Here is a 22,095-nt window from a genome sequence, read left to right as displayed (position 1 = left end):
TCTTAATTTCTTTCGGACTAGGGTTCATATTCATCAAGATCTCTATCCAATGATTGTTGGTGTGCACTATGTCTTCAAAGTTTGATGATATTGTAATTAGATGAGTCTGACTCTATTTACCCAATGGAAAGGGAGTGGTCTAGCTAAGATTAAATTGATTAACAATTATAATTGGTGTTTTTGTTTACCTGATTACCTGCATTATATCACTGTAATTATTTCCATTCATTCTTTACATTTTATTATAAGCTTCCAACCGTTTGACTTCTCCTTGGGAATTTCTTGCAATATCAAGAGCATCAATTAAAGAAATATGCATAAGTAAGATCAAACAATTTTCATAAGGTATACCTACCTATGTTAGCAAATTCTAGAGAGAAGAGGATTTGATCATCAAGTGCAAATCCTATCCATTGGCCAAATTGTGTTGAATTACCCAACATTGAGTAAACAAGGCTCACAGGTCTTTCAACCAACAATTTGAGGAACCACTTAGCACAAGATCAAATAACCCCTTAGTTAATGGAGAAAAGGATAGATGAGAAAGTTGTCAACCATAAAGAGGATAAGAAGATGAAAGTTGGAGAAACTACGTAGGTAAATAAAAAGAAAGATGATTGCATTTGGAGCCCAACAGTGGAAAAATGTGAAAAAAACTTTTTATTAGGACAAGAAATATTAATCCTCTAACAAAAGGAGAAAATAAGAGCTATGCAAGATGCCAATTCTATAGAGGAAAATAAGTATGGGGATGAAACTACAAGAGTTAATAAGAAGTTGATTAAATCCATGAAGGTGGAACTGACATGATGTCTTTCTAAGGATAAATGGGAAAATAATCTTTCTATTTGTATTTCGGGAGATGAGGCAAGTCAAGAAGTTGTCAATGATTTGGATAATGAATCAAACTTGTAAGTAGACCTAAGCTTTGATGGAGAGGAGGCAATAGGTTTGGTGAAAAGGTGCATTGAACAAACTGAATCCAATTTAAAGTAGCCAAATGTCAAAGTAAAAGGAAAGAGATGACCAATGTATAACAAGGAAAAACTAGAAATTATTGCAAATAAAAAGGGTTAGAGAAAAATAAGTCTAAGATTAGGGAAGGAGGTTCTCCTTTCTCAAGGGAAACAAGCTCCTAGCATGGTGTGTTAGGGACATTAATTCCCTTAACAAGTGTTGCCTAACCAAGTGTTAGATAGAACAAAGCAAGGCATATTTAATACTGTTGCAAGAGACAAAGTGGAATATAGAACAAAATGTGAGAAGAATCTGTATGGAAACAATGGAGTGGCGAGTTTGTATACTATAAAGGGTTTGTTAGAGGGCTTTGTTGACTTGGAACCCATTAACTATAAAATTCAATCTAGAAGAAAGAAAGTAGGGAGTTCGATGAATGTTAAAGTGTAAATTCTTATAGAACAATGTTAACTTCTACTCGACTAATGTGTATGGGTTGATCTCCATAGTGGCTAAAGAAATGGATGGCACCAAATCACTAACAAATTGAGAAACCAAGGGAAATAAGTTATCAATGGTAAATTTTATGAAACTTTAGAAAATTGTGAGAATGAGGAGAGTTGCATAATCTATCCACAATGTACTTGGATTTTGAGCCCTTCATTGATGTGAATTGGCTCTAAGACATTCATACTAAGAATGAAACGTGTACTTGGACTAGTCAACTGAAGGGTTTCACAAAAATTCCAAAAAGGCTTGATTATTTCTTCTTGGTTAGAGACCGAGAAAATCAAATAGACATAAGATAATAAAATTCTACCTTGTATCAGATAATGTAATTTTATAGTGTACATGATCATTAGACCAAAGGATCCCCCAATGGTAGCTATGTTAATATTGAGAATACGTGGCTTAGAGACCCAAGCCTATATGATTTGATCAAAGAATTGCAAAGTAAGATCAATCTCATAAGTTATTCCAAGTTGTTTCAACTATAGAAGAGATTATGCCAAGAATAAACTTGAGATTTGGAACAAGGAACACTTCAAAACATTCCAAGAAAGAGAAATGTTGGAGAAAGAATTGGTCACCTTAAATAAAGTAGTGATTGATAAATAGATGTGTTGGTGTAAATAAGTATTTACTTATTACACTTACTTAAGTTTACTTAGGTTAATGCATTATTTAATTATTTTGCATTATTTTAGGTGAGACACTTAGGAGTTTGTGTACTCTCATTGAGTTACACAACTTTAATTATGCACATGGTCTCTACAATATAGGAGTATGCATCATTCACTGAGTTGTCATGATGACAACACAGTTATCCGCACTCCTCATTTAGCACATGTTGTCTACACCACTAATTTGCGTGCTACACCATTTTAGACTTATCCTCACATCATTGCACTTAATCCCGTGCTTAATGGAGAATATACCATATATGGTGGACATATGCCTGGTTGTATGACATATCATGATGCTGACTTCTATGCATTCTAGAAGCTCTCCTGTGGCCTTTATATTTAGGCACTCCTAGTGTACTCTCAACCAGTTATTGAATGAATATCGTCATTCTGATCATACTCTATCTATTTTGGTCTATTGTGTGCTTGTGTTGAGTTCTTTAGTTCTTGGGTGAATTCTGGCCTAAGCCAAATTATTACAAGATGAATGCAAATGATTGCAAAATAGAAGAAAAAATTAAGTCAAGAATTGGTTATGGCTAGGGAAGAAGGCTATTGGAGACAAAAGAAAAACATGGGAGATATGGATTAAAGAGGATGACAAAAATACTTATTTTTCCATGGAATGGTTATGACCAATACAAGACAAAAAAAAGATTGCTGAGGTAAAAAATGAGAATAAACTATGATGCAATTACTTGAAGAAGTAATTTTGAAATGGTTAGGTGTTTTGAAGAAATACTAAATAGGGAAGTGCAAAATCACATTAGGGAAAGGACCAAGATCTTAGCTTATATCCTAACACTTCTAAGAGAAAGATAGTGAAATGATCTATGAATAAATCACAAAGGATGAAGTCAAAAAGGCTACATATAAACTGAACTTTGGAAAGACCCTCGAGTCTGATGGCTTCTCTATCAACTTATTCTAACATTTACAAGATATTATAGAGGTGTATTTGGTCGAGGATGTTGAAAAGTTAGGGAGGAAAAATATTTTTATCCAAAATAATTGTTAATAGATTAAGGGAGTTCTCAAGACCATAATTTCAAAGGAGCGGAGTGGATTCTCAATTGAATGATCAATTATAGAGGGATTAATTGTGGTGCATGAGGTGATTCTCCATGCAAGAGAATCGAGATCAACAAGTATGATTGTAAACTAGATCTTATGAAGGCACATGATTTGGTTGATATAAAATTTGTATCTTGGTTTCTAGGAAAACTTGGGTTTAGAGGTTAATCAATTAGGTTCTTATTTGTACCAACACCCCTTTTTTATTTGTTCTAATAAATGATGCATTACATTTGTTTCCTACAATAAGAGACATAATATATGGGAATGTTTTTTTGCCTTTCCTCTTTGTAATCATGACAGATGTATTAGGAAAAAGTATAAGCAATATCAAAGTAGAAGGAAGATGAAGCAACGTGGAGGTCATGCCATGACACTAGTAATTCATCAATTATGTTTTAATTATGCGTTGTAATTCAACACAAAAAGAGGGCTTGCAGCAAGAAAAATCCTCTCCCTCTAAGATAAACATTGCAAGGCTTTATAATAGTCCATTAATTAGATGATGTTGGAAGGATTTCCATTAAACATCAAACCAAGTCTATATATTGAGAGAGCAATATTTTTGGATCTAGAAGTGGAAAACTTTCTTAGAATTTTTTGGGGAATACCTTTTTTGTAGGAGTCAATGAGAAGAGACTATCGAGAAAATCTAATTAATAGCTGCAAAAAAAAGGATGAAATCCTACAAGAGGAAATGACTCACATCAACTAGGAGGGTTTTGATGAAAAATGTAATATTAGCATCTATTCATGCCTACTCCATGTCTTGCGTGAAAATCTCCATGGAAGTTGAATATCTCCCTTATCAAATTATGAGATAATTCTTCTAGAGTGTGACAAAAGAACAACAAAGTGATCTCTCATCTTATGGGATAAGTTATGTAAGCCACAAGAGACTTGAGGGACTATAATCAAAAGACTAAATTCATCGTTGTGCCAACAAATCTTTTTGGGGATTTAAACACTAAAAAAGGGCAAAAATTGGTGTATAATCTAGGAAGAAAAAATTTAGATTCAAATGATCCTACATGTATTTTGGCTAGACAAAACTTGAGAAAGGGGTCAACAATATGGAATTATATTCTTGATAGCAATTTTATCACAAAAATATATTACTTGGGAACCAAGAAATAATATTAGTGTATCATTTTACAATGACTCATTGGAAGGTCATAAGCCACTAGTGACCATCTCCTGCTTGGAAGACACAAGACTAGAGATGTGCATCTAGAGAAATAAAATTAGTAACTAAAGTAATGGAAAAAAGTAGGATTATATTGGAATTTGTGATCAATGGATAATCTAAATGCTCCCTAGAAAAAGATGACTACCTTGCAAAAAAATAAAAAAATTAATAGATGCATTTGTCCTTCTAATAAGGTTGATGTTATACATTAGAGTTTCTCAAACACAAGTGGATGTCAAGTGAAAAACATATACAAGGTAAAAGAAGTATTTCATGCTAGAAAAAATTGTCTAAATGACCATATTATCATGATGTAAGTGTTGTATACCTTAAGCGATGGTTTTTATATGGACGACAACCCATAAAACAAAAAGTAATGCAATAGAAAAATATCAATTTAGGCATTTATGGCCAAGGAGTATACAACTTGTGTAAATGAAAAAATGAAACAACAAACAATCTTTTCTAAAATTTCCCCATCAAAAAATCTTGTTTGAAGCACTTAATGGAAAAATTAAATATTTTTAGTGTCTGCTCCCACAAGACTTGATGTATAGGTTAACATGTGGCCATGGAAAGCCAATAAAGTGTATTTAACAATCTATGGTAACTTATCCCATCCACAATAGCATGGTGATTATGGAAAGAACGTGATCAAAGAGTATTGCAAGACAAAGCTATTCTTAAAGAAAAAAATTTATCAGGGAAGTAAAAACATAAGTAACATGAATAATGAATAATGTTATTCATAATGGACCTTTTCATGAGAAATTGTTCACAAATTCAAATGAGGAAATGCGAAAGAATTATAATGGCCTATGAGTACCCCTAATTAATGGATCTAGTAAGGTTGACCTTCCTAAAAAATCCTAAAGAAATTGAAGTGTGTGCCCTTGAGGAAGGATGGATTAAAATTGACTTTGATCCCCACACCTTAAAGGATAAACTTGAGCCAAATGGACTAGATATATGTGTTGAGATCTCAATAGTAATATATTAGCTAAAAAGTATATTTTCCTTGGTGAAGCCACAAGAAAACTAACTGAATTTAGATTTGTGCTAACATGACTACAAATGGCCAAGGGATTGAATCTAGATCATTTAGATCTAGAAGGGGACTTTCTTATAACTATCATTGTAATTTGGAGAAAGGTATCACCTAATTAGAAGCTATATTAATGGCTAAACTAATAGACGATATGATCTAAACATTTCCAAACTTTTGACTAACACATGTATATCTAAGGGTAATTACAAGGTAGATTTTTTGGTTAAAAGGTCCATGACGGAGGAAGATAATGTATGTTGTGCCTGATGAGGCCAAGTGATCTTTATTTCTATCAAAACTCTACTTGGTTTTACATTGGTAGTAGTAGAATGATGGACCGACAATAGGCATTTGTAAAAATTAATAGTATGATAAATATGATGGCTAGGATGGTCATGATGTTTAATAATTGTCCAAATGGTATTTTCTAGTTGGCATGTATGACTACTACCTTAGAGATTTTTAGTTTGATGTGAGCATGAAAGTGATTTGATAATCACATGCATCAATTTTATTTTATATTTTATGACATGCTAAATTGATATCTCGACGGTAACAAATGTTTATGTTATCCTTTGCATGGCCTTTAATTGATATTTTAGATATCAAAGGACATATATCATAGTCATTTGAATTCTCTTTCATTGAGGGTAGTAAATTCATTATAAAGACGTGGCTTGGTGACATTTTCATAGGTTGGGATGAATTTTCAATCTTGATAATGCTATTTGAAAGAAGCAGGTTGTCAATCTCTCCACTTTGCCTATGTTTTTCCTTCATTTCTTGTGCCTTTATCTCTACCTATAACTTTCATAGAAACCCCCATCGGGATGATATTGAACAAGATAAAAATGTCCTTGTATGGTAAAAAGGCAAATTAGAAGGATAAGGTACTAACCAATTGATTATTTTGACTGGCCATTAATGCAGTGTGAGAATTTAAAGTGGGGGATTTTCATTCACTCTCCACTACTACCAAGATAACTCTGATGTCATGGTTGTATTCTTGGCACTCATTTTGAGAATTGGTGAGTCCAAGGTTGGGGCTAAAAAATTGTGTTATATTTTTCAAATAACATTTTTTGGGTGATTTAGGCCCAGTGGCTTCCATGTTAATGGGACTACTTTTTGATTATGCACAAAGGTTGATATTTGTCCACAATTTGTCTTCTCTCTATTTGGGATTTAAAGACTTTTGAGAGTACAAATCCCATTAGTGGGAGAAGTGTCATTTTCTACAATAAGTTGCTTGGTTTGATGCTTAGTGAAGGTGGAACTATATACATACATATACATACATATATATATATATATATAATTTTATTTTATTTTATTTTAATGCTAAAGGCTTGAAAAACAAGAACAAAATAAGAATACTATGAGGTGGATATTGTAGAGGATATCCCCAATGCAATCACTGATGAGAAACCTTGGATAAATTTTGGGACTCGTGACATAGTAGTGGGGAGTCTAGATCTTACATGTGAATGATGGGAAGAAGTCTACTAATGAATAGTCTCTTTTCTATTATCTAGATATCTATTAGATTGAACTAGTATGTTTTTAGTTTGGGTCAGTGGTGGTTTTCTTTGAGAACACCATTTTTCTCTTTGGTGTTGCTCATTGTAGTGATGTTCATTTTAAGCTTTTGAGATGTTAAAATGAGGACAGGTCTAAACCTTTTTTTGATGTAATACATTAGGAGTTCCCCAATTAAAACCATTTATTTACTATAAAAATATTACAAGGCTCCTAGTCAACTCATTATGTTACAACTTTATGGAGCTCTTAACTTAATTATTTATGAAAATTAGATCTAATATATTTAGGAATGGAATTGTAAAAAACCTTAAAAAGAAAATATATAGAACCTAAAACCACTTGATATATTATTTAGTAATCAATACCTAAATTACACCTACAAAGTCTTAATCTTCATATATATATATATATATATATATCACTAATTCGAGATATAGATTGATTATGGCACAAATAATAATACCCTCAATATTCATTCTAAAAACTCTATCTCGAGAAATTAATAAAAATGTTTAGATTTAAGATTTATATTTGAATTTTATGTAGAGGAAAGGGTGATGGACCTTTTACACAAGATAGGTTATTCAAATTTGGCTTGGAAACCCACACTTTTCTAAAATACTCAAATGGCTTTACTAGGCTTAATTCATCCAAGGTTACTCAAAGTGCAAACCCATGATAGTTTTGATGTATTTGTGGTGTATAAAGATGGATTAAAGTGGTTTCAAGGTTTCTTGACCTATCTCTTTCTCAAAATGGCAAAAAGACTCCAAACTAGCCTAATGAGGCCTACAAATCAACATTTTGCCCTTTTTGCCCCCTAACACAAAACTTTTCCAAAGGGTGGAATAGATAAATGGTATATTTGGGTACCTTTATGGCCCTACTACAACATATTACAATATTATTATGGACTTTTTTGGACCATGCATGACTTTCCTCACTACGTGACCCTAAGACGCACCAAAATATGGTGATTTAACAAAGAAACTACCATCCAAAAATATCTCCAAGTTCTCAAAAATTGGATAGTATCAAGAAATGTTCCAAAACATCTAAATATAAAAGGAATTAGACCTAAAACATGTAGAACACCAAAAGCCCCAATTTGGTTGCTTCAAACCCTTATTTTGAGGGTTTCTCCAATCTCACTCTTCCAAACCTTTCCAAGATCAATTGGTGATTGATTCACCATTAAATATACCATATAAATCTATTCCAATCATAAAAATACCATGCTATTTAGCCCAAACTCCTGCTGCTACACTTGTGCCATCATTTTCAATGGGAAAATACTCAATTACAACCCTCTGATCACGCTCTCAATCAATTTGCTGCATGTATCAGGTTAGATTCATATAATACAAGGTTAGTATACATCATTCCATGTATTATAGGCGTTTGAGTCCATGGGATGGTTATTTGATCACCAAATAAGCTTCAAAACAAAGAAAGAAACTTAGAAAAGCCAAACTAATATGCTGAACATGAAAGAACAATCATGTAAAATGACTCTCAAACCCTCTAAAACGTGTAACAAAGTCTAAAATAACCTATTTAAACCTTCCAAGACTGTTCTACATAAGATCTCCAATCAAAACAAGAAGTAACAATGTAAAACAATAGAATTGTCGATCTAAAACATGAATTTCATTAACTCTTTGGGTTGTTCCTACACTCCAAGCTTTTCTTGCCATACAATGGAGTTTCAAATACAAAAAAAAATCACTATAAACTTCCTCAACCTCTTCCAATCAGTTTTTGGGAGTAGTTAAGTGTTTAAACTATAAAAACTCCATTTCCCTCCTAAATGACTACTAACTGTTGTGCATTGAGAATTTAAACATTTTAACTATGAAAATGAATTAAAACTCATTAAATCTTCTCACTAAGGTGTTTCCAACACTTAGGAGACTTATTTAAACTTATTTAAAAACAACCTTACCTCCTAAACCTCCTAGACACATTGGGACACTTGAAGACACTTGATGACATTTGATCTCCTTGGACATTTGATTGTCATCAAGTGTCTTCCATTCCTTCATAGTCTTCATAGTTTGCTTGTTGTTCCCATGTGCTTGCTTGTCATTCCTAAGTGCCCCTGCACCAGAATTCAACTACATCATTTCAAATATATTTGATTACATTTTCCAATAGGGTTTTACTCTAACACACTTATGTGGATCTCTTAGTTATATCCATGCATGTAGCATATATCAATCTTAGACACACTTAGTGCTATAAAGATTTAGAATAAATGAAGGGGGGTGGGGGGTGAATCGGTTATCCTCTGGGCTAGATCTACCAATTTAACCTTAAGTAACTTCAAACAAAGTAGTCAATCTTAGAAACCCGCTTGGCCTATATAGCATATCATCAACAATTTAACATGTCATGCAATTACTTAACTCTCTGTCTAGATATAAGTGTCGACTGCTAGTAAATAAACTACTGTAAAATACAACACGCATGACAATAAAATCCACACATGAAAATAACATTTTTGACATTAGGATTTAATGTGGAAACCAAATTTGGGAAAAACTACCAAGAAACATGATATTGATATTTCACTCTTTTGAAGTGAGTTCAATTAAGAGCCAACACTTTTAAAGGTTATATAACACACTAGTCAACTCATTATGTTACAACTTTATGGAGCTCTTGACTTAATTATTTATGAAAACTAGATCTAATATATTTAGGAATGGAATGGCAAAAATCCTTTGAAAGAAAATATATAGAATCTAAAGCAACTCGATCTATTATTTAGTAATCAATACCTAAATTACACCTACATAGTTTTAATATTCATAAGTATATCACCTATTTTGAGATATAGATTGATTATGGCACAAATAATAATAACCTCAATATTCATTCTAAAACTTCCATCTCAAGAAATTAACAAACATTGAATTCAATAACATCATTTCAAATATATTTGATTACACTTTTTATAGGGTTTTACTCTAACACACTTGTGTGGATCTCTTACTTATATCCATGCATTTAACATAAATCAATCTTAGACACACTTAGTGCTATAATGATTTAGAATAACTGGGGGGTGGGTGGGTGAATCAGCTATCCTTGAGTCCAGATGTAGCAATTCAACTTTTAATAACTTCAAACAAACTAGTCAATCTCAGAAACCCACTTTGTCTATACAGCATATCATCAACAATTTAACATGTCATGCAATTACTTAACTTTATGCCTCTATAAGTGTCGACTGCTAGTATGTAAACTACTGTAAAATATAACATGCATAACAATAAAATCCACACATGAATATAACATTGACATTAGGATTTAATGTGGAAACCAAATTTGGGAAAAACCACCAAGTAACATGATACCGATATTTCACTCTTTTGAAGTGAGCTTGGTTAAGAGCCAACCCTGTTAAATGTGACCCTACTAAAGGATTTAATCACCCTGTTAGGAGTGTCTTATTAGAGTACTTTGGATCATTCCATTATAATGTCACCTTGATTACATGATTCACAAAATGGTTGTTAGGTAAACATTGATTAAAGGATTTTGGACTGATACAATGATTAGAATGTAATAGTGGGTTTGATCTATGAAGTAAAACTCACTTTGAAAATTCAAATCTCCATTCACTCATCTGTTGGTTCATTGATTGGCCTTCACTGACATCTCCATCGCTGATCTGCTTGGCATCTCCTCAAGCAATCACTTTTCACAAACTCTTCACACTTCACATCTATTGTTCTCCTCTTCATAACTTCTCCTTAAGATCACCAATCAATAATGAACCAACCTTGAAATTAATTCCTCATGCCTCCTTAAATATATGATTTCAATCTTTTGTCACTTAAACATTACCATTGAATCCTTCCATCTTTTTGTTCTCCTTCTTCTTCTACAAAATTATGATCAAATCCTTATCTTTGATCACATAAAAATATATCCTTGTGCATTAAATATGCCATCTCATTAATCCTTATCTTCCACATACTCAAACTCACTCAAAATTCCAAATATGTTAGCCTCAAAATAAAAAAAATTCTCAAGCTCTAACTTTTGTTCTCACTTGGTATTGACTATGTTCTTCATCTCGATCATCACTATGTAGCTCAACAATCACTAGACTTTCTCACTCGACATCAATAGGCTTGCTCGAAAATAACAAGCACTTGGCTTAAACTATTTTTTTTAGCTTCTACATAAGCTCCTTAATCTTCTACTTTAACTACTTTGTCGACCATGCAATATTGATACTCGGTCAAGCTTATCCTTTTGACTTGTTTCAACTCTTGGATTCAACCAATTGTCTTCTTTACTTCATGTATTGATTGAATAACACATTATCTTGTTTAGGACTAACTTATCAAGCTCCCATTGTATTTCTATGATACTTAACACATCTCAACTCAACCTTTCACTAAGTCATCTCACGATCTCTTCTGTTCAAATCCTCTTCATCAATCAAATGATATGGCACTCTACATTGTTAGTAAATGTCTCACCAGTAGGTTTGACAACATAAAAATTGCTCCAATTGTAGTTTCCAGCAATCTCCCTCTTTGGAATTGATGGCAACACCAGTCTAGTTACCATGCAATCCAAAATACTTAAATATTGTATACTATCATCTCCCTCTATGTTTGTGTTCTCTCTTCTTAGTTTCATTCTAATTCTCATCCAATCAAATTCAGGATGCTCCCTCTATTGTTTTAGTACTCTCACAAGTTCAACAACACATGTCTTCCTCTATAAAATAATCATTCTCTTTGCATAACTTCTAATTGTTTATATCTTTGTAACTTAGTGTACCCCCCTCTTTAACTGATTAATATTGTATGAAAATGCATGCATTCTCTCCCTCTTCGATAACAATGCGAAAGACATCAATCATACATCATCATCATCATGTCACTACTCTGACTAATCTAGCAATGCCATCTCAACATCAACTCCTTGTAGCTTTTATCTACTCATAAGCCAATGTCTTACTTTTCACATCCTTTAGCCAGCTCCTAATGTGTGACCACTTACATCAATGTTTATGATATTTTGATTTATAACATTTGATGCAAGGCAACATCTCTACTTAGTTTGTTCCACATAGGGGGGTAATCCATAACTTACCTCTTAGATACTCAAAAGCACCCTTAGATAGTGCCTTAGTGACTATGTCAGCTAACTGCTCCTTTGTGTTCACATATTCCAGTCTCACTTCTTTATCTTATACCATCTCTCTTAAGTAATTATACTTGATCTTAATATGCTTAGTCTTTGTATGCATCATAGGATTTTGTGATATGTTTATATCACTTGTATTATCAAAATATATCACAACAAGTTTAGTATCTCTTCCTTCATACATTTCAACAATTGCTTGATCCATACAATTTTTGAACAATTCATGTTGTAACAACATATTCAACTTCTGTTGTAGATTGTGAAATATAGTTATTCTTTTTGCTTGTCCATGAAATTAATCTTCTTGGCAAGAAGAAATCTTCACCACTTCTACTCTTTTTCTCATCAAAATTTCCTTCCCAATAAGCATTTGTGTTAACTTTTAGCTGAAACTTATCACTTTTCTTGTACCATAAATTAATTGATTTTCTTGTACCATAAACCATAGTCTTCTATGTACCAGAGTCATACATTCAATAAGTAAACTGAAATACCATGTAAAGAATGTACATCTAAATCATGTAAAAAGGTAAACATTCACACATATATATGACACCAAATATGATTACCCAGAAACCCTCCAATGAGAAATTAAAACTGGGGTGGTGATGACACCCATAAATCTTCACTATTGTAGTAATAGAGTATATCCAATGAAGGTTACAATGTTTAATCATGAAACATGATCTACCCTGTGAAAGGTTTGCCTTGTTAAAGGCTTACAAAGACTATTAGATCTTACCCTATTAAAGGATTTCAACACCCTATTAGAAATGTGCCCTGTTAAAGGACTTTAACTCATAATTAAGTAAGCACATTGTTAAAGGATTTCAATACAGCCCGTTAGGACCACTTTGTTAAGAGATTTAACAGATTCACCTACTAGAATGACTCAACATTGATCCTACGGTTAGCACTTGGTTGCTTGATGATATATCACTTCTAAACTGATGTATTCTTGATCCTTCTTGATCAAATGTCTCTCTACTATATGCAACTCCCTTCCTTTATTCTTCTTTAAATGATTCTATAATGAATTTCACTTTACAATTGCTTAGCCACCATGAATGCTCTATTTGTGCATGCAAACTTCTTTCTTCACTTTTTCCACGCACATTATGTAGTTCAGGGTTTGTCCTCCTTAAGAAGACTTAGGTGACTTAGGGTTAGGTATGAATCAACGACTGTGATTCATCCATTTTGTCACTTAAACCCTCCCTTTATCTTATTGGATGCATGTAATGCATTGGGATTCCAACTTGAGATTCATCCTTATCTCCAAAATATTGTAATTCAATCTTTAAGTTGGCTCAAAATTGGTTTACATGGTAGTTTGTGCCATTACAAACAACTATCTCAAAACTATGTTACTCGGCATCTAAAGTCTCTGATGCTCAGCATATACTGATTTCTATACCATGACTCGACATCTAACTCAGCATGCACTACTTGCTCGACTCCTATATCACTCGACATACACTATCTGCTTGACACTTGAGTGACTTGGCACATGAGTGGCTTGGTACTCACTATGAACTTGACATGCTCTATCTTATACATGTTGTGCTCAGCATGTACTACTTGTTCGACATGAACTAAGTAAATGACTTAAGCGTATAGAAACTCACTTGTCAAAACCAATATGAGATCAACAATCTCCCCCTTTGACATGAAAGTTAAAAACACTTGGTCATGCATTGATATCCTTATTCTTATGAGCATAACAAATCTCTTATTCAGCTTCTATACAAAATTTCAAATTTTCAAAAATTTGCAACAACACTTATACCTCAAAATTTGATAACTCCCCCTGAGTTGATAGGTCTACTCTGTAGTCAAAATTTTGTACTCCTATTGAGTAGATATGCCACAACTGATACTCTTTTACTTGCTGGTTGTTCTTTGCTAATTGATACTCTTTGCTTCTTTCTTCCCCTTAGCTAACTCTTATACTCCCCCTTTTTGACACTGATGTCAATGGGCTATACACTGATAGTGTGTTTTTCCAAGAAAGATTTATGGACTTGTAGTATAATCTTAAGAGTTGCATCCCAATTTTCACATGCTACATCCAAAGACTTAATTTGGATATCTAGCTCGACAACAAGGTGGACTAGGCTATCTAATGTAGAAAAATTGGGGTCTTTCTTTATAAGAGTTTCTACATAGCCTAACTCCTTCTGCAAAATCTCCATGTGAGGAGTCAAAGTGGTTTGGATGCTAATCAATTTGGCCCTTATAATGGCTTCATCTGTAGATAATGTTGCTAACTGACTTTGTGCTTGCAATACAGTTTTAAAATGTTTTTCACTTTGAGCTGGATTCATAGGCAATTTTGCACCTGATGAATTAGCTTAACTTTCCAAGCTCAAAATGTGACTCCTTGTTTCTTGTGTGAAGAGTGTGGGGCTAAATAATTTGGTGTACAGTGAGAAAATGTTCTCAAGTACCTTCTTCACACTTTCTACCTTAGTAGCCAATGCAACTTGTGTGAGTGCTATATCACCTGGTATTTTGTCATTCACTTTACTTTGAAATTTCTTTGTAGACCACTCTAATAATTTAGCATTTGTATCAAGGTCTGCATCACTTACTTTTTCCACTATATTTTTCAGTTGTTCAATCAATGGCTTGGTTTCATCTGGAGTAGGCAAACTAAATGCATCTAAGAAGATGTCTTTAATATCCAACAATGCTTGCTTCTTCCTATGCTCCCTTCTAAGTAGTTTCTGATGCTTCTTTCTAGCCAAGGGCTTCTTACAATATACCCATCTGCTCTATTGTCATTGTGTCAAAATCATACTGAGGTAAAATAATCTCTTCATCAAGGCTTACATCTCCACATTGTATTACCTCTTTTGCCTTTGATGAACTTGGACTCAGCACTAAAATTTGTAATGGTGTTGCATTTATGCTCAGCTTCTTAAAAGTGTGACTGGAAGGAGTGCCAAATTCTAGTAAAGTTACCAGGGCTTGAATGGCTACTTGTTCCTTTAGCATTGGTGTCAACTCGATCTCTTCAAGCTTGTCCTTATTTTTCACAATGCCTTGACTTGCACCTTGTACTTGTGTTGGAGGTGTAGATAGATTTATTTGACTTGTTTGACTCTGTTCTTTAGTAGTGGCTTGAGTTTCCACTGTATCCTTTCCAATTGTATCAACCTTTGTTGATGTAGCTTCTGGGACTTTATCTAAAGGTTGTACATGAGTGACTTGAGGGGTGATGGTAGGTGATTCTTGTGTCTTCACCTCTTCCCTTGTAGTGTTAGTCACTGAATTTTGAATCTCATCCACACTCACTAATACAAGATTATCACACAATTTTTCCTACAAAGTAGATTGCTCTAGTATCTTTTTTAAATCTTCCTCTATTAGGGGGTTAATGTTTTGAGTAGTAAGATCAGAAACATCCTTCACTAGTACTATTTCAGTATTTATACTTGTTATATATTGAGGGTTGACATTAGGCAATTGTGTATCTTGTACACTATGTTCTTCTTCTTATTGTTCTACCTTAGTTGTTGCCTTGTCATATATATTCATTTATGTACCTCCCTCGACTATGTCTTCATTGTTGTCATATTCTTCATCATCTTTAACCTCTATAGGCTCTTGTTCACTTGCCTTTACTATAGCTAATCCATATGTGACCTTCCACATCTATGTGGACTTCTTCACAACATCTTCAATATTATTCTGCAATATGTTGAAGGCTCTATATTTTGGAACAAATCTAACTGCATATTTCTTCATAGCCTTAGCAATTTGTGCCTTACCAAGTTCAGGCATTACTTGAGCAAGGGATGACTCCCTGCTTTGCCTTTCTAAATTTAAACAATAATGTTATTTTTGCTCTACTCTTTCATATAAACTTTTAGACATAGAGTTTTCAATTTCTAGTAGGGCTTTCTTAAAATTTTCCATCATGGCATATATTGCCTCCTCCACTTGATTCTTTTTCACTTTACCAAGATTATCAAAATCAATATGAGAAAATCATGTTAAATCTGCACTATTCTTAACATTTTCACATAGATTGTCTAAATCTGAAGCTAGATTGTGACTCACCACTTGGAATTGGCTATTGTCATTTGATTTTGTTCTCTCCTCATTAGATTTAGCTTGAGCAATGTACTTTCTCCTAGGCCTTTTCTGAGCTCCTCCTTCCTTCTATGCTAGTTTGATCTTTTCTTTTGCCTTTTGTGTAGTGAGACATGCACTAGCCCTTGTGGTAGATATTGTAGGCTTGGGATAGCTTGGTTTGGCAGTCTTCTTGGTTCTTGTCACTGGTTGAGCCTTATCTTTTCTCTTCTTTTGATTAGTAGGAGTAGGTGCTTCCTCGACTTCTTCTTCCTTGGCACCTTCTACAGTCTTTGTCTCTTCCTCTTGCTGATCTTCTCCCATTCCTTGTGTTAATACAAGTGGTGCTTGGGTCTGAGTGTCTTCTTACTCTTCATCCTCTTCATGATCAACACCTTCACCAAATTTATCTTTCAATTTCTTGACCAATTTCTCCTTCTTCTTTATAATAGACGCAATCTTTAGTTCCGTGGTAATATTGGATTTGACCATCTCATAATTACCAAATGCTTTGGCATCCTTATCTATATCTTTAGCAAGTAGTTCAGTTATTGTTGCAGAGGCCTCATGTACATTAATTTCATATCCTAATGGCCTTAGCCATTTTACCCTTGGAATTGTTTCTTGAACAAAAGTATAATCAACATCAACTAGGAAAAAAACATCATCATAATGTTTCTCCACTAGTTATACTGGAATCATCAATTTCTTTTTCATAGATTGCTTGAAGTCCTCAAAGTAACTAGTCATTACTGATTCAAAATTCTCACCCAATTGTTCAATGAACTCACCAATTTGAACGACCACTAAACTATTTGTCTTCCATGCCATAGTGCCACATTTAGGAAATGTTTTTTGAACATAAAAGAAAATGTATATCAAAATAGAACCAAATTTGCACTGAGCACTGTTTGTTTTCCTCATTGCTCCTAGGTTCTCAACCAATTGTTGTACCTGTAGCTCAGCAAGATCATATGTGTGATCCTTTTTCACAATCTTATAACCAACATCTACTGCAGTATAGGGCACACTTTTTAATTTGCTTGATTGGTAAAACTTTTGTGAAATGTTGGAATATTCAAATATGGAAAGAGTACTTATGAGAGGGGGGGGGGGGTGGTGAATCATAAGTATCATACTTTAGCTAATAAAACTTTTAACTGAAAGTAAATTGCATGCATGTAAATACATCAAATAAACATGTAACAAAACACATGCATCAATAACACTTAACACTGGAATTTGGTAATCTAGAAACCCTCTAGGAATAAGAAGGTAAAACTGGGGTGGGGATGATACCCACAAAAAATTACTGCAGCAATATTGTTCAACCACTTCTGATGGTTTGCCCTGTTAAAGGCTTTACACTGTGTCAATAGTGACCTGGTTAGAGGCTTTGAAACACTTAACATGAAGTGTTACCCTGTTAAAGGATTTTATCACCTAGTTAAAGGATTTATCGAAATAGCTGTTAATCTAACCTATCACCATAGGATTTTTTTTCTAATACAATTGCTAGAAAGTATTAGGTACAATAAACCTGACTGATTACAATCCTTGATTACTGATTGTAGGCACTTGTTCTACTTTCTCTGATCTGGATCCTTTTGTGATCTGATAATCCTCACTTCTGAAAATAGAATTCCTTGCGAACCCTTGTATATCTTCTCATACCTCTCATCTCTTTTGCATTTTACAATGAAGTTTCGTCTTCCTTATAAAGACATTTGAAGATTTAGGGTTAGGTATGGATCTATGATCCATATTCAATCTTTATTTTCTGCTCAATACTTATCTTTTGTTGATTGGTTGCATGTCGTAGCATTTTTCTTATTGGCTACATGCAAATTACATAGGAAAAATAAAAGATTCGATCTCATCATTAAATCCTTCGAGATTTACCTTATGTTGGCTGTAAAAACTGTTTGCATCATAGTTTGTGCAATTACAAACTTTTATGTTGATCTACTGAATTACTCAGCTCCTGAAGTATTTCTGATACTCGGCACATGTTGTTTCCTGGATAGCTCGGCACCTTAACAAAATTGTATTACTCAGCACCTTATGTTACTCGACACTTGTTACCACTCGGCACTTATTAACACTCGACACCTTGTATTACTCGACACTTATGCTTCACTCGATAACTGATCTTTACTCAGTATCTGATTTTCACTCGGCAGCTGATCTTCACTCGGTATCTAATTTTCACTCGGCAGCTGATCTTCACTCGGCATGCATAATGTACTCGGCATCCAATGTGGAATATGATTAAGTGTGTTGGCACTCAAGTGTCAAAAACATTATGATGTTAACAATCTCCCCCTTTGACATGAGTGACAAAAACACTTAACTGACCTTATAAGTACATTTACTAGTCTGATTGGTATGTACATATTGAAAACTTTGATCAAAATTTATGACTTACAATCTTACAATATATACCTCAAAAATTTTGTAACTCCCCCTGAGTTGATTGTACCTTATCTGTATATTATTTGTATATCAATGCTCCTCCTTTGTATCTATTCTCCCCTTATTAATCCATATCTCCCCCTTTACAATCTATATCTCCCCCTTTTTGACACTTATGTCAAAGAGTGTTTAAGGGTTAAGACCATATTTAGCCAAAAATGTGCTATTTACCTCCATAATCATTCTGAGAGCTGCATCCCAATTGTTCAAAGCGATTTCTAATGACTTATGCTGGATAGCAGTCTCGGCAGCAAGTTGAATAAGTCCATCTAATGTAGAAAGATTTGGATCTTTCTTGAGTACATGTTCAGCATATACTTGCTCTTTATGAAGTATATCTAAATGTGGGGTAATGGAGGACTGGAGTTGTATTACTTTGGCCTTAATATTGGCCTCATCTGCTGTTAAGACAGCTATTTCTTTGTGAGTGTGAAACGATTGAGCAAAATGCTTCTCACTTTGAGCTGGATCACTCGGTAGTTGCATGCTTGAAATGCTTAAATTTCTTTCCAAGCTTAGTATCTTTTGGCTAGTTTCTTGTGTGAAGTATGAAAAATCACACAACTTTTTATACAGTGAGAATATATTCTCAAGTACCTTCTTCACCTTATCAATAAGCTTTGCTAATTCTACTTGTGAAAGTGCGATTTGTCTTGATATTTTCTCATTCACTTTCCCTTGAAATTTTCTTTCTGACCATTCCATAAGTTTTGCATTGGTTTCTAGGTCTTCATTTGTCACCTGGTGAACAATATCTGTTAGTTGCTCTGTGATGTGCTTCGACTCATCCGGTGATTGCAAACTGAAGGCATCCATAAAGATGTCCTTGATCTCATAAAGTGTTTGCTTATTTTTATACTCTTTCCTGAGTATTTCCTGCCTGTTCCTTCTATTTAGTGCATCCTGCACCTCATTGATTTGATCAATGGTTATTGATTTTGAGTCATAGCTCAGTATGACTATCTCTTCATCTAATTCAGGGTCTCCATAGTGAAGTACCCTTGCAACTTTGGCAGTACTAGATGATGGTACTGAAATCTGTAATGGTTGGTGTGAAGGAGTTCCCGAGGTAGGAAAATTTATTAATGTTTGAATTTCCTCCTGTTCTTTAGGGGTTTCTACTATTTCCTCCTCCTTCTGTCTACCATGATCAATTATTGTTATCTGTGGAAGTGTACCTTGTATTTGTGCTGTAGGATCAGATGTAATAGTCTGTCCTGATTGTTCTTTTCCTTGTTACAGCTGCACTTTGCTTTTGTCTTGCAACATCAATTATACTAGTTGACATTTCAAATTGACTACTAGTAGTTGTGATAGAAGGTGGTTCTTGTGTATTCACCTTATCTTTAACTGTACTTTCTACTAGTTTCTGTAACTCATCTATACTGACCAATACTGGTTCTGTACATAATATTGTTTGTTGTGTTGATTGGTGAAGAATTCTTTTCAGATCTTCTGCAATTAATGGATTGACATTTTGACCAGAAGTGTCAGGAACATCAGTAATTGTTATAGTATCTGCAGGTGGGATGGATGCTTGTGGAGGGCTAGGGGGTGGCAATTGTGTGTCTTGCACACTCTGTTCTGGCTCAGCTGTTGCCATTATATCCTATTTTTGTGTTTCTTCCTCTTTTCCATCTTTCTTTTCTTCTTCTCTTTTCTTTTCTTCTTCTTCTTCCCTTTTTCTCCTCTCTTCTATTGGTATAGCTGCTTCTTCCTTGTATTCTTCCTCAAGAAAATCTTCAATCTTTTTGTACAAATTCTTCCACGATTTCATTGTTCTTTGAACAATCTTTTCCATTCTGTTTTGAAGTATAAAGAATGCCCTATATTTGGGTGTAAACCTGTTATTATGCCTTTTGACTGCTTTGCTAACTTGTTCTCTGGTCAAATCCGGCAATACACTGGCTAGGGTTGATTCCCTCATCTCCTTCTCCATTTTTAAGCAAAAATGCCATCTGTCTTCTATAATTTTTGACAGCTCCTTTGGCAATTGACCATCTAGTTCAAGTGGGGTGTACTTGAACTGTGCCATCATTCCATACACTGTTTCTTCTATCTTATTTTGTTTTTCTTTATTAAATTTACTAAAATCAACTTTATTTAAATTATTCAAGTCACCACTTGCAATCCTTTTACATAGGGTATCAACTGATGAATTGCTTACCTCTTCTGTTTGCTCTTCATCATCAGTGTCAGGTTGAGCCACATACTTTCTTCTTTTCCTCGACTCTTCTTGAGATTCCTTGACTTGTTTCTTCTTGGCAACTTCCTCTTTAGCCTTTTGAGTAGAGGCTCTTGTTGATGCTCGTGTTGTCGGCTTTTGAGGTGATGGAGTGGCAACTTTCTTCATTCTGGGCTTGGCTAAAGGCTATTCTATTGCCTTTCTCTTCTTTGGCTCGGCTTCAGTTGGTGCTTCCTTGGCTTCTTCTTCCTCTGCACCTTCCTCCTTGTCTTCTCCAAGATCTTGGGTTAGTTCTATTGGCCCTTGTTCCTGCTCATCTTCATCCTCACTGTTTTCTTCTTCTTCTTCTGCCTCATCCTCAATTTCTTTGCCAAACTTCTTCTTGATCTTCTTGATTAATTTATGTTTCTTCTTCAATGTAGAAGCAATTTTTAATTCCATGTTTATTTTTGATCTTACCACATCATAAGTGCCAAAATGTGGTGCATTTTTATCTCCTTCCTCTGCCAATAATGCAGTTATTGCTACTGATGCCTCATCAATATTGATTTCATATCCAAATGGCCTTAGCCATCTTACCCTTGGAATTACTGCTTGGATGTAAGTAAAATCTATGTCAACTAAGAAACATATGTCATTTGTATGCTTTTCTACTAATGAAGCTGGTATCCTTGACCTTTGCTTCATGGATTTCTTGAAATCCTCAAAATAGCTTGTCATCAAGGTATCAAAATTTTCTCCCATTTGCTCTATATATTCATTAATTTGTTCAACAATTGTTTTATCTAGATTCCATTTTACTTTCCCTATAGAAGGAAATCCTTTCATCAGATAGAAGAACATACACATCAAAACTGATCCAAATTTGCATTGAGCTCCCTTGCTTTTCCTTATAGCTCCCAGATTTTCATTAATCTGTTGAAACATGAGCTCTGCCAGATCATAAGTGTGATCTCTTTTGATTATCTTGTATGCAACATCAACTGCTATACAAGGTACACTGTTCAACCTGCTTGATTGATAGAATTTGTGTGAGATAATTCTCACAGCAAAGTTTAGTAGGGGATCTGTGACTGTGTCGATAGTCATTCCTTTATTGTTCCATTTGGCACCTGTATTTTTCTCTATTATTTCCCTTTTGTCACTTCCCAGGGTCTTTGGCCGATCTAGGGTTGGAATACCA

This window comes from Cupressus sempervirens, chromosome 2, assembly GCF_028749045.1.
Source record: "Cupressus sempervirens isolate cs-2001-9-10 chromosome 2, ASM2874904v1, whole genome shotgun sequence".
Classification (NCBI taxonomy): domain Eukaryota; kingdom Viridiplantae; phylum Streptophyta; class Pinopsida; order Cupressales; family Cupressaceae; genus Cupressus; species Cupressus sempervirens.
The sequence above is the reverse complement of the archived record's forward strand: the minus strand, read 5'-3'. Positions refer to the sequence as shown.